The sequence below is a fragment of the Rhodnius prolixus genome, unplaced genomic scaffold, assembly GCF_049639745.1.
Source record: "Rhodnius prolixus isolate KJV_2025 unplaced genomic scaffold, Rpr scaffold_7, whole genome shotgun sequence".
In the NCBI taxonomy this organism is placed as follows: domain Eukaryota; kingdom Metazoa; phylum Arthropoda; class Insecta; order Hemiptera; family Reduviidae; genus Rhodnius; species Rhodnius prolixus.
The window spans coordinates 20589344-20603305 of record NW_027411582.1 but is presented as its reverse complement, the minus strand read 5'-3'; the positions used below and the strand labels follow the sequence as shown (position 1 = coordinate 20603305).

General features: G+C 36.6%; 1 protein-coding gene across 5 annotated transcripts in view; it reads right to left on the bottom strand.

Annotated features, from left to right (window-relative positions):
• The window catches only part of Pgant9 (polypeptide N-acetylgalactosaminyltransferase 9), a 709503-nt gene that overhangs the window by 551840 nt on the left and 143701 nt on the right, over positions 1-13962 (bottom strand). For all 5 annotated transcript variants that reach the window (XM_074114441.1, XM_074114448.1, XM_074114443.1 and 2 more), the window contains exon 3: positions 10071-10146. The gene's annotated coding sequence lies outside the window, so the exon portion shown is untranslated. The remainder of the gene's footprint in view (positions 1-10070; positions 10147-13962) is intronic.

The following is a 13962-nucleotide window of genomic DNA, read 5'->3' as shown; positions in this document are numbered from 1 at the left end:
CAGAAGAGCGGTTGAAAACTTCAGTATTCGCCTTCAAGAGTGAATCGCGGTTGACGGCCGCCACCTACGTGATATCATCTTTCAAACTTAATGTAAAAAACTAGATTCTGTACTGAATTAAACAATATAAACATAATTTCTGTAAGTTGAATTGTTTTTGTTTTACATCCCTTTCAAACCGGTACATACCTTTTGCTCCACCGTGTATTTGTCGAAACGTTGGCAAAGAGACGAATTGTTTTTTATTTGACCGATTCCTCGCTAACCTAGAATTCCAAGTTTAACAATTTACGGTCACGAAACCTATATATTCACGATAATTTTCAATTACTCAAAATGTAAAAAGATGATTTTAAATTTCTAATTGAAAATCACTTTTATTAATATTTGCAAATATTAGACGTAAAATGGAAGTTAATATTAAATTACAAACTTATATAACTTTGTTGATTTTATAGGAAGAGCTCCTGTGATGAATATGTTAACCAATCAGTTCCTATATTTCGTTAGGTTGATTGAAAACTTGTTATTTTTCACTAACTTTGATAAATATTGGTCAACAAAAAGAAAAGAATTGTTTTATAACATATTTAAGGTATGAAAATGCAATTTTTACGAATGTAAAACCTTACAATGGAAATAGAGTTAAATATTATTATCACGATGCTTAACTTCTACGACAAAAGACATTCAATGCAAATTTGGGAGAAAATAACACCGTTAGGACTAAATTCATCTAAAATGATAAGTTTAAGGTGTAACAGCTCAATAAAGCGGTAAGAAATATTTGTAAAATAACTATAGATATACAAAATGGCTGAATTTTGTACTTAGCTAATAAAACGTAACAATAGACCGTATCCCCCAAAAAAAATCATTGAGCCTTTTCAAGAAAAATCCTCATCCGAAAAATCTATCCAAGCAAAATTGTGCTTCCATCTTTGGGAAAATCCGATTTTTCAATTTTGCAATAATTACAAGAAAAAAACCAAAAAAAATATTAATAAAAATCTAACAGATATAAAAATGGCCATTTGTTTTGTCTTTATTGTATGAACCAAATTTTAGTGGTTCTATGCGTTCGATGAACTCTCTAAAGATGGATGAAAATTCGAAATGATCTAAATTTAAAAAAAAAAAAAAAAGTGCACGCTATAAAGGCTGAACTTACTGACATATTACATTACAAGCTCGATTAACCGAGCTGACCTCCGGCTATAACCACCCCGGTAAACTGAAATCCCGGTTAAACCGAATACACAGTATTACATAGTAATACATTACTGTTTCGTCCCAGAGATCAACTCCAGTCTTAGACGGCAATCCTTTTTTTATTTTTTTTCATTTTTTTGCCGTTCAACTTTTTGAAAAATACTTTTCAAGTGTTGTTTGCTTTTTCTTTATCAAACGACCACTCTCTGTGATGAGTGTACGCAATTTAAAAAGCAGAACTTTGTCACTAGTTGGAATGTTCTTATCGTGAAAAAATTCAATCAATTCAGCAACTGAATTCGATGCTGCATCACCCACATATTCCTGGGTGATCATTCTGTTCTTCGTTGATTTCATTTCCTTCTTCCGGTTCGTCTGCTCGGATGTCCTGGACGATTTCTTCAGGACTAAGGCAAGCAAACTGTGGAGCATCTCTATCACAATCAAACCACTCCCAAAATGTCTTCTCGATTCACGTTTTCACCTCCTTCTATCGATTGGGCGAGACGAGCGAGATTTTCAGCCGCTCCTTCAATTGGCTCCTCTCCATCCTGGACAACCGGGGGCCACTGGCTTGATGATCTTCTTCCAGCACTTTTGAAGGATGAAGTTGAAAATCAACCATTTACGATACGTAAATCCCATGGTCTTTTTTAAGACTGTGGTAAATCTCAAGAAATTCAGTAACTAATTGCACCATATTTTGGGTTTTTACATACATAATGACCCTTCAAGAAAATCAGGTAAAAAAGAGTTGCTGCCACGCCTACAATTATGTTACAATTGGAAGACAAAAAATTTTCCTGTCGCCACCGAAAATTAACTTTTGTTTTGGCGCCGATCCAGGTGTTCTAATGATGACTCAACATGATCCCGGTTAATCCGAATCCCGGTTAACCGAGGGCCGGTTAATCGAGGTTTTACTGTATTTGTATCCAATAAAAATTAGCTCCTTTAATTTTAGTTCATGATAAGAGCTGTACGTTTTTGAGAAAATTATTCGGAGAAGAAGTGCGTGAAACCAAAAACAATAAAAATATAATAATAATTCGCGAAAGAAGTATTTTTGTTGCATGAGTGTGAGAATTAGAAAGTGATTAGTGTAAAGTGAGACAGAGTAATTACAGGGAAAGGTCGTTAATGAACAAGAATAGCAAATTTAGGACATCACTGTTAAAGTACTATATTCTCTTTGCGTACACTTCACCTAGCTCTAAGTATGACTTATAATTAAAAAGGAAATAATTAATGGTATGTAAACAAAGATTAAAGTAAAAGCGCAAATGGTAGGAATGCTGCAAAGAGGCTGCCGTCTATCTTAGAAGATCTAACGAGAGAGAGTGGCTGTGGACTTTAATGTCGAAAGTAGAACAGCTGGAGTGTGTGTGAACAATGCACACTTAGTGATAGTAGATCCTCATTATGCTGTAATAAACTGATCATCTCCGTCTATATAGGTTAGCTCCTTTCTTAAACTGATTTCCCAACTATGGTGGCAAGACTGATGGCTCTCGATTGGCTGAGGGTCTCTTATGATTCCCCTTTATGACGGCAAAATCTAGCCCCTAATATTTGTAATAATTTCCAAAACTAAAGAGAGTTTTACATTTCCTTCAAATTTCGAATCGCTGTATCTTCTCTCCTATTGGTGTAATCTTAGCGGAAATATAGGCGATTGTAGTACTAATCCACCTCTTTAATTGTACACAATTCCCGGTTTATAGCTGCATTATTGAAGGAGATATATGGTGATAAAGTTTGGGAGTTTTAACTTTCCTTCAAATTTCGAATCGCTGTATCTTCTCTCCTATTGGTGTAATCACAGCGGAAATATAGGCGATTGTAGTACTAATCCACCTCTTTAATTGTACACAATTCCCGGTTTATAGCTGCATTATTGAAGGAGATATAGGGTGATAAAGTTTGGGAGTTTTAACTTTCCTTCAAATTTCGAATCGCTGTATCTTCTCTCCTATTGGTGTAATCACAGCGAAAATATAAGCAATTGTAGTACTAATCTTCCTCTTTAATTGTGCACAATTCCCGGTTTATAGCTGCATTATTGAAGGAGATATATGGTGATAAAGTTTGGGAGTTTTAACTTTCCTTCAAATTTCGAATCGCTGTATCTTCTCTCCTATTGGTGTAATCTTAGCGGAAATATAGGCGATTGTAGTACTAATCCACCTCTTTAATTGTACACAATTCCCGGTTTATAGCTGCATTATTGAAGGAGATATAGGGTGATAAAGTTTGGGAGTTTTAACTTTCCTTCAAATTTCGAATCGCTGTATCTTCTCTCCTATTGGTGTAATCACAGCGGAAATATAGGCAATTGTAGTACTAATCTACCTCTTTAATTGTGCACAATTCCAGGTTTCTAGCCGCATTATTGAAGGAGATACAGGGCGATAAAGTTTGGGAGTTTTAACTTTCCTTCAAATTTCGAATCGCTGTATCTTCTCTCCTATTGGTGTAATCACAGCGGAAATATAGGCAATTGTAGTACTAATCTTCCTCTTTAATTGTGCACAATTCCCGGTTTATAGCTGCATTATTGAAGGAGATATATGGTGATAAAGTTTGGGAGTTTTAACTTTCCTTCAAATTTCGAATCGCTGTATCTTCTCTCCTATTGGTGTAATCACAGCGGAAATATAGGCAATTGTAGTACTAATCTACCTCTTTAATTGTGCACAATTCCAGGTTTCTAGCCGCATTATTGAAGGAGATACAGGGCGATAAAGTTTGGGAGTTTTACATTTCCTTCATATTTCGAATCGCTGTATCTTCTCTCCTATTGCTGTAATCACAGCGGAAATATAAGCAATTGTAGTACTAATCTTCCTCTTTAATTGTGCACAATTCCCGGTTTCTAGCTGCATTATTGAAGGAGATATATAGCGATAAAGTTTGGGAGTTTTAACTTTCCTTCAAATTTCGAATCGCTGTATCTTCTCTCCTATTGGTGTAATCTTAGCGGAAATATAGGCGATTGTAGTACTAATCCACCTCTTTAATTGTACACAATTCCCGGTTTATAGCTGCATTATTGAAGGAGATATAGGGTGATAAAGTTTGGGAGTTTTAACTTTCCTTCAAATTTCGAATCGCTGTATCTTCTCTCCTATTGGTGTAATCACAGCGAAAATATAAGCAATTGTAGTACTAATCTTCCTCTTTAATTGTGCACAATTCCCGGTTTATAGCTGCATTATTGAAGGAGATATATGGTGATAAAGTTTGGGAGTTTTAACTTTCCTTCAAATTTCGAATCGCTGTATCTTCTCTCCTATTGGTGTAATCACAGCGAAAATATAAGCAATTGTAGTACTAATCTTCCTCTTTAATTGTGCACAATTCCCGGTTTATAGCTGCATTATTGAAGGAGATATATGGTGATAAAGTTTGGGAGTTTTAACTTTCCTTCAAATTTCGAATCGCTGTATCTTCTCTCCTATTGGTGTAATCACAGCGGAAATATAGGCAATTGTAGTACTAATCTACCTCTTTAATTGTGCACAATTCCAGGTTTCTAGCCGCATTATTGAAGGAGATACAGGGCGATAAAGTTTGGGAGTTTTACATTTCCTTCATATTTCGAATCGCTGTATCTTCTCTCCTATTGCTGTAATCACAGCGGAAATATAAGCAATTGTAGTACTAATCTTCCTCTTTAATTGTGCACAATTCCCGGTTTCTAGCTGCATTATTGAAGGAGATATATAGCGATAAAGTTTGGGAGTTTTAACTTTGCTTCAAATTTCGAATCGCTGTATCTTCTCTCCTATTGGTGTAATCTCAGCAGAAATATAAGCAATTGTAGTACTAATCTACCTCTTTAATTGTGCACAATTCCAGGTTTCTAGCCGCATTATTGAAGGAGATACAGGGTGATAAAGTTTGGGAGTTTTACATTTCCTTCATATTTCGAATCGCTGTATCTTCCCCGCTATGGGTGTAATCTCAGCAGAAATGTAGGCAATTGTAGTACTAATCTGCCTCTTTAATTGGGCACAATTCCCGGTTTCTAGCTGCATTACTGAAGGAGCTACAGGGTGATAAAGTTTGGTAGTTTTACATTTCCTTCATAATTCGAATCGCTGAGTCTTCCCCGCTATTGGTGTAATCTCAGCAGAAGTATAGGCAATTGTAGCACTAATCTATCTCTTTAATTGTGCACCATTCCAGGTTTCTACCTGCATTATTGAAGGAGATACAGGGTGATAAAGTTTGGGAGTTTTACATTTCCTTCATAATTCGAATCGCTGAATCTTCCCCGCTATTGGTGTAATCTCAGCAGAAGTATAGGCAATTGTAGCACTAATCTACCTCTTTAATTGTGCACCATTCCAGGTTTCTACCTGCATTAGTGAAGGAGATAGCTTTCTTCTTTTTAGGCCTGCCGTGGCCAGATAAATCTACTTTTTCATTGTTATTTTGTATCTCAAACTTTTTTATGAGATTTCACATCAATAAAATTTCACAATTTGTATACAATAAGAAAACAAAAAATATTATTTATATTTTGTTAAAGAACCCATACCCACCAAAAAAGATAATGCTCTAATTTACTGGTGTAAAGTCCCAAAAAAATAAAAATATCCAATTCTAGTTATAGCAAATATTGGAATCATCCCTGTTAGCAGCTAACAAACCATAACTCTGATGTATGTCAGATTTTTAAAGAGATGACGGGCAGAAATTGATTATATGTCAAGCAAGATTTATTAGGTATTCTCCGGCAAACACAGTAGCGGTGTGCTTTTTGGATGTCGCACCATACCCAATAACTTGCTCCCCTCGTTTCCACGCTTATAGAATATAATATTTATATATAAATCTTATAAATAGGTTCACAAAGTAGACTGTTATTCAAAAATTATCTCTCTTATATTATAATATATAATATTAATCAATTATACAACATGCGCCCAAAAAAAATGGAATAATTCAATTTTAAAGGAATATAATGGAACTTAAATGGATAAAAAATATATTTTGGGCCACATCAATCAATCAAGCAGGAAGCCCAATCATAAATTAGTAAAAGAAAAACTGCTTTATTCAATCAATCTACATGCAGCAGACATCCACTTTATCATGAATGGACTGGAAAATGAGTTTTCCACCATTTATACACTTTTTCCACTCTCTATTGAACTCATCATGATTTTTTTCTCTCTGTAAAATTGAATATATGCACGATTTAATAATCTTCTTTTTCGAGTAAATTGATGCCTATTTTTTACTGGCCAGCTGATACGTTAATATTAATGGAGCCAACATATTTTGTTATAATTTTCTTCTATTTGACCATTAAATAAAATGTAAGGCTTAGACCTGTCTTCGAACCCAATATCATGGTATAATTAAGCTTAGCGGCCTCCACCTCGGGTTGTGCCTTTTTAATATTAACAAAGAGGGAAAATTATTCATCTACAACCTCAGAAAACCTGATTGTAAATATTGATTTTTAAAAGAAATATTTTGTTCCCTAACAAACAGGATAAGAAGGACCAATCACAGTGCTCGCCAGCTGAAAAGGCAAAAATAATTTATCAAACAAAGTTCGCCCTAATCCTGTCAAAAGATGAACAGTGAAAATTAAGTCCTTAGTTGGAAATGCAAACTTTATAATCAGTATAAATCTTACAAAGAGAAAATTGTGTTCGATTTTTTTTGCTTTGAAGGACTAATTTTAGAAAGTTTCTAATAATAACGAAAAATCAGGAAAAAGGACTATCTAAAAGGGGAAAATTATTATAAAGTTATGAAAAACTTCTACGTATCTTAAAATGAATCACTAAGAAGATCTATTTATGGATCAAGGGCAATTTTCGATTTCAGTTACAAGTATTTACTGAAAATATACTAGGATTGAAGTAGCTGTTGCTAATTTAGAGGCTGAATCAAGAACAAGACTAAAAAACAACATTGATGAACGAATTCCTGATGTATTTAAGCTTGCAGATCTATCTGCAAGCAAGCTATTGAGGGCAAAAAATTATTCAAATAGAAGGTTATGTCAGCCTTGTTCCGTTCAAATTACTTCTTCTGGTTTTTGAAACAGTTTTAAAGCAGATACCTCCAATTGCCCTATATGCAGCATTCCCGAAAAAGAGGATTTAGAACACTTTTTATTAAAATGTTTAAGGCTGCAATCTCATGGAAGAAACGTCTCCAGCGCTGTGTGGCTTCAGAAGGAAGTTATTTTGAAGGTGACAATATAGAATTGTAATTCTTTTTGAATAAATTTTTTTTAAAAAATCAGTCTCATTACTTAATTTACAGACCTCGTATCCGATATTAACAAAATGAATGATATTTCATACCAAGTGCTTTGAAAATGAAGCATTTTGTTTTGTGTTTATAAAAGATTGCTTTTATAATTTTGTTTTGTTTCTAAATTTTGGTTATTTTTTGTTTTTTTTTTATCTCGATTAGAATGTAAATTTTTAGTTTTCAATTTAAGTTTTTATTTATGTTTAATAAGATATTATTTGACTTTATTTTACCCATTTAGGGTAAATACCTTGAAAACGAATACATTTATTTTATTCTATTCTATAGAGGGCAGAAGTAAATACCAGCAAAAAAATAGAAGTTATTAATGTAAATTGGAAACCTCAAAAAAACCCTAAAGTACCCACCTTCACGCGTAAGGCGTTTGTCCCAGAGCTTGAAGAATTCGCTAAAGAGATCAAGAAAAATAGTTAAACGATTATCACTCTTTGGACTACCAGCAACAGCAGCAGTAGCAGCCACTAATCAGTGCCACTATAGAACGTCATCAACCTCTTTAAGACATCAACTGGTTTTTTTGCAGGCCATTGAACTCCTGAGGAATTGCGCTTGTGTAGATTTTTTTGGTGCGTGTCTACTGGTTAGCGCAGTGTCCAGAGAAGGAAATGTCAAGGTCGGTAGTTTGAGATTAGGAAGGGAAAAAAAAAATACTTTTAATAAAATTCCTTAGGCAGGATAGTTCCTTACAAAAACTGAGAGGATCGTCTTCGTCGCCGTATTAACAGGATATATTGTACTTTAAAGGATGTGATTAAACAAGTTCTGAGTTTCAGTACACATACGATGAATATGAAATATATGAGTTTCTTAAATACGAACCGCTTGTAATTAAATCACTGTTCAACTTTAAATTAATTGAAATCCTGCGATTTGAGGTTTCAGAAAAGTGGCAGCAACTGATGAGCACCAGTTCTGGGAGTGCTCATTAAGCCAGCGCTGATGAGGAACTATTCGGGATGGCAGAGGAAAGACATAGGAGTCATTGTCCAAGACAATGCTAGGACCATAGAACGGCACCGCTGACACTGGAAACTATGGCCAAAAAAATTAAATGGAAGAAGAATTAAACGGACGAGCCTGAAGAGCGAGCTCTAGGAGTGGTGGGAGCCACAATAGATCCATATGGGTCGTGGTGGCGTAGGTCTTGTCAAGGTCGTCCTACTGGAATCTAATCTATAATGGCTAAAGTAGCTTTGCGGTGGGCATCAAATTTAAAACGGCAACGAAAACGTAGAGAAAATGGTTCAAAACTGACTTCTTGAATTCACTACTGAGGGGATAAATATACAAGAGAATGGAACAAGAGCGTAGAAGTTGGTTGGGATTATGTGGAAATATAAACAACAACTTCGATTGATTTAACATATCATTTTCGTCAACGTACGAGGGTCGTTTGAAAAGTCCGTGTAAAGTCAGAGAGATAGCACTACTGGCGCGTATCGAGGTTATGTTTAGTTAGTAGCATCTCTTGGAAGAACACACACCAAGTTTCAGCCAGATCGGTCTATTTCTTTGTGTTTGGCATTCGTTTGAATCGAGGAAGTCGAGTGATTTTTTCACGCTTGACCAAAAACGAAATCGTGTGAAGTGTTGCAAGCACGGTTTGCAGCTGTTCCAGAAGAATCCGCAGGACTTTAAGCGTCGTTTCGTCACTGTGGATGAAACATGGATACATCACTACACTCCTGAGACCAAAGAACAATCTAAACAATGGGTTACCAAGGGGGAATCTGCGCCAAAAAAGGCGAAGACCGTTCCTTCGGCCGGAAAGATTATGGCGACTGTCTTTTGGGATTCGCAAGGAATAATCCTCATCGACTATCTGGAAAAAGGTAAAACTATTACAGGCGCATATTATTCATCGTTATTGGACCGTTTGAAAACCGAGCTGCAAGAAAAACGCCCACGATTCGCCCACAAAAAAGTCCTTTTCCATCACGACAACGCACCAGCACACACCTCAGCAGTTGTGGTCGCAAAATTAATGGAAATAGGGTTCCAACTCGTTTCACATCCCCCCTATTCTCCAGACTTGGCTCCCTCGGACTACTATTTGTTCCCCAATATGAAGAAATGGCTGGCGGGAAAAAGATTTTATTCAAACGAGGAGGTGATTGCAGAAACGAATGGCTATTTTTCAGACTTGGACAAATCCTATTATTCGGAAGGAATCAACAAACTAGAGCAGCGTTGGACGAAGTGTATAAGCCTAAAAGGAGACTATGTTGAAAAATAAAAAAGGTTTACCCCAAAAAATTAAGTAGTTTTTATTTTTGCACGGACTTTTCAAACGACCCTCGTACATACAAAACAAGAATACTGAAAACTTGAGTCGCTTCAACATATCCTGTAACCTGATTTTCGTACAAGTTAGGTAAAAAACGAAAGCATCCTGACCTATCTTCTATAGGACAAAACAAGCCGCTTTTTCCTCTTTCACTTTATTGGCTAACTTGGATAGCTTTTAATTAAATGTTTAAATTGGGTTCTGGATTATATAAATAAAAGAGTTCTATTAAAGCAGAAGTTTCATTAAGCTGTATTAAACTTACCTTTAACTGAAGCAGGAAACTAAACGTTTTACACCTTGATACGATGAGGATGATTCATCAAGTATTGATTAAACATCTGCAACCAAAATAGAAAGACAAAAATTAACTTAACTGAAATAATAACGGAAGGAAGTCTATCAGTATCACAATAGAAAACAAGGCAAAAATTATAACTCTGAGAAAAAAAGACACGTATTACCAAACAAAAATGGATTTATTTTGCTCTTTCAAATAGAATTAGAATTAGAAATTGAAACGGAACGAGACCTACGCTCTACGGCACCGCAGCCTCTTGTGGCATACCCCTTTTTTGGATCTAGTAGGACGAAACCACCCCTATTAAGAAGGTTGAGGACTTTTCCTACTACTTCTTTTTGCGCTACTATCTCCTTTGGTCTCCAAGTTCCAAAGTTTTCATAGCACAATTACTCGATTGCCACACAATCGAACAACAAGTGAGAGGCCGTTTCCTCCTCTTCCTTGACATAATCTGCACACAACGGTTCCGAGCTGATAAGCCCCCACCTTGTGCTAAACCTACCCTGCCACCGTGAGTAGGCCTGTAATCAGAGTAATCTGATTTCTGCCCAAGCATAGAGTCTCTTCGGCGCTTTGTTTATACAGCCAAGGTATTCTGGTCTTGCTGTGTTTAACCCCAGGACACTTCATCCAGTTCTTTTCGTGATCCTTCCAGATCGAATCTCTGAGAGCCGTAAAACCGAGCCCTTAGTGATCCCAAGGAGCTCTTTCAAGTAAAAAAATGATGCTTATAATTGTAATACCGATAAAAATATATAGTCCGACTAAAATAAATATACAGGGTGATCCATTTAAAACGCACCAATCGCTAATAACTTTCTAGGAAAGCGGAATTTCGAAAAAACCCACAAAGTAAATTATATGTTTTTTTTTGGTCTAGTTTACAAATTTCTTACCCCCGATGCTCTATCTTTATTTTGGGCGGAGTTACGGCTAAAAACCCGATTGAGGTTTCATAAGGACCACTGGTTTTGACAATGATTATGAAAACTACGAGGGTCGTTTGAAAAGTCCGTGCAAAGTCATAGAGATAGCACTACTGGCGCGTATCGAGGTTATGTTTAGTTAGTAGCATCTCTTGGAAGAACACACACCAAGTTTCAGCCAGATCGGTCTATTTCTTTGTGTTTGGCATTCGTTTGAATCGAGGAAGTCGAGTGATTTTCAAAAAATGGACGAAAAAGAATTTCGTGTGTGGATTAAACACTACTTTATGAAAGGCAAAACGCCTCAGGAGACTAAAGAGAAGCATGATAAACATTATGGTGACTCTGCACCTTCGATTAGTGGTTTCAAAATTTTCGGAGTGGCCATATGGGCACATGTGACGCTGAACGTTCTGGACGCCCTGTTGAGGTTACTACTCCAGAAATCATTGATAAAATCCATGATATGGAGATGGATGACAGAAGAGTGAAGGTGCGTGAGATTGCTAGTGCTGTGGGCATCTCCAATGAATATTTTGCATCAACATTTGGACATGACAAAGCTATCCGCAAGATGGGTGCCGCGATTGCTCACGCTTGACCAAAAACGAAATCGTGTGAAGTGTTGCAAGGACGGTTTGCAACTGTTCCAGAAGAATCCGCAGGACTTTAAGCGTCGTTTCGTCACTGTGGATGAAACATGGATACATCACTACACTCCTGAGACTAAAGAACAATCTAAACAATTGGTTACCAAGGGGGAATCTGCGCCAAAAAAAGGCGAAGACCGTTCCTTCGGCCGGAAAGATTATGGCGACTGTCTTTTGGGATTCGCAAGGAATAATCCTCATCGGCTATCTGGAAAAGGGTAAAACTATTACAGGGCATATTATTCATCGTTATTGGACCGTTTGAAAACCGAGCTGCAAGAAAAACGCCCACGATTCGCCCACAAAAAAGTCCTTTTCCATCACGACAACGCACCAGCTCACACCTCAGCAGTTGTGGTCGCAAAATTAATGGAAATAGGGTTCCAACTCGTTTCACAACCCCCCTATTCACCAGATTTGGCTCCCACGGACTACTATTTGTTCCCCAATATGAAGAAATGGCTGGCGGGAAAAAGATTTTATTCCAACGAGGAGGTGATTGCAGAAACGAACGGCTATTTTTCAGACTTGTACAAATCCTATTATTCGGAAGGGATCAACAAACTACAGCAGCGTTGGACGAAGTGTATAAGCCTAAAAGGAGACTTTGTTGAAAAATAAAAAAGGTTTACGCCAAAAAATTAAGTAGTTTTTATTTTTGCACGGACTTTTCAAACGACCCTCGTACATAAAAAACTGTGAAAAATGACGTTAACCCCGTTTCGATATCCCTAATATTTGTCGAGATATTTAAGATCAAAGTTGCAATTTTATCTTATTCGTGATCGGTTTTCAATATTAATTTTCCACCAGAAATACACGTTTTGGGAGGTCCTCTGACTGCTACTGTAACTTATCTTTTATTAAAAGAAGTTTATGTCTATGAATGTTTATCACATGCGCAAGTTTTTGAGTGGTTCAAGCGTTTCCAAGATGGCCGAGAAGATGTCGGAGATGATGAAGGCCCGGGTCGCCCTTCCACGTCTAAAACGGATGAAAAATATCGATTATAATTAATCAACATTACTACCGTGAAGTCCTTGCTCAACTCCGTGAAAGAGTAAGGAAAAAACGACCCGATTAGTGGAAGAACAAGACACAGGGTTTTCCATCAAGACAACGCGCCAGCTCACACTGCATTGTCTGTCAAGACGTTTCTAGCCAAGTACAACATCCCAGTTTTAGGCCATCCGCCTTATTCGCTTTTATCTGTTCCCTAAAGTCAAATCTGTTTCGATCAATGCTAAATCCGCATGGAGCGTTGTAGAGATTGGGGAGGGGTGTATATTGAAGGTGATAATAACTAAATATGTATAAATTTAAAATAAAATGTTTTACAGCAATAGTCTCGTTATTTAATAGCCATACCTCGTATATACACATAGCTGCGTTAAAATATCAAAAACCAGTCACTAAGTTGTGAGAAAGATTTAAAATCAGGTCCAATTTTAGATTCCCAGATTCTACAAGAAATACCCGTTTTTAAGGTTTTTTGCGTTCCCCCCCCTAAAAAGTGGTTTTTAAAAATTATGGCGGGTGTAAGTGCCTATCAGTGTAATGTGCCGGTGAGTTAAACTCTAAAATTAAATTTAGTAGGAATAAGAATCATTAGTTATTTAGATTGAGTTATTGATCGTTTGGAAGATCCAGATATACAGTTGCTAAGGAGTTTCACTTAAGACAACTGCAGTAAAACAAAGGAAATAGCATCATATTATTGGCTCAGAGATTGTTTAAAGTTGTATAAGATGGCCTAAATATCTTGAAGAAAGTTTAACCAGGTAAGTGTACAAAATATTGTTGAATTTCAGCGTGTTTTAAGTTCCATGCTAGCGTTATAAATATGAGTTAACACTTCCAAAAAGCAAAGAACCATACAATTCGAAAAAAGGGGTAGTTTTGTCAGTGAAAACGGGAAAGGGTTGAGATTTAAGTTACCACCGAATTGGGCTGGCTCAGCTGATGAAGTACAACATCAGGCCGCCTGAGATGCCCCACCCAGCGCTAAACCCTCCGCGCGCGCCTACCCCTGTGCTTTGGCTTAAAGCTGCAGATTTTGCAAAATTCAAATGGGTTTGCTATTGCCCTGCTCCCATGCTAGTAAACCTGAGTTCACAATGTAAACATGCTAAGGCAGCAAGATTATCCGATGAATGGTGAGCTAGTACTTCTCTTATTTCATTCACATTTCTTCAAATATTACTTTTTATTTATTCTCCAACGAAAATCGTTATTTCGCAACGCTCTTATAAAACTTAAAACGTTTTACATTTAAAA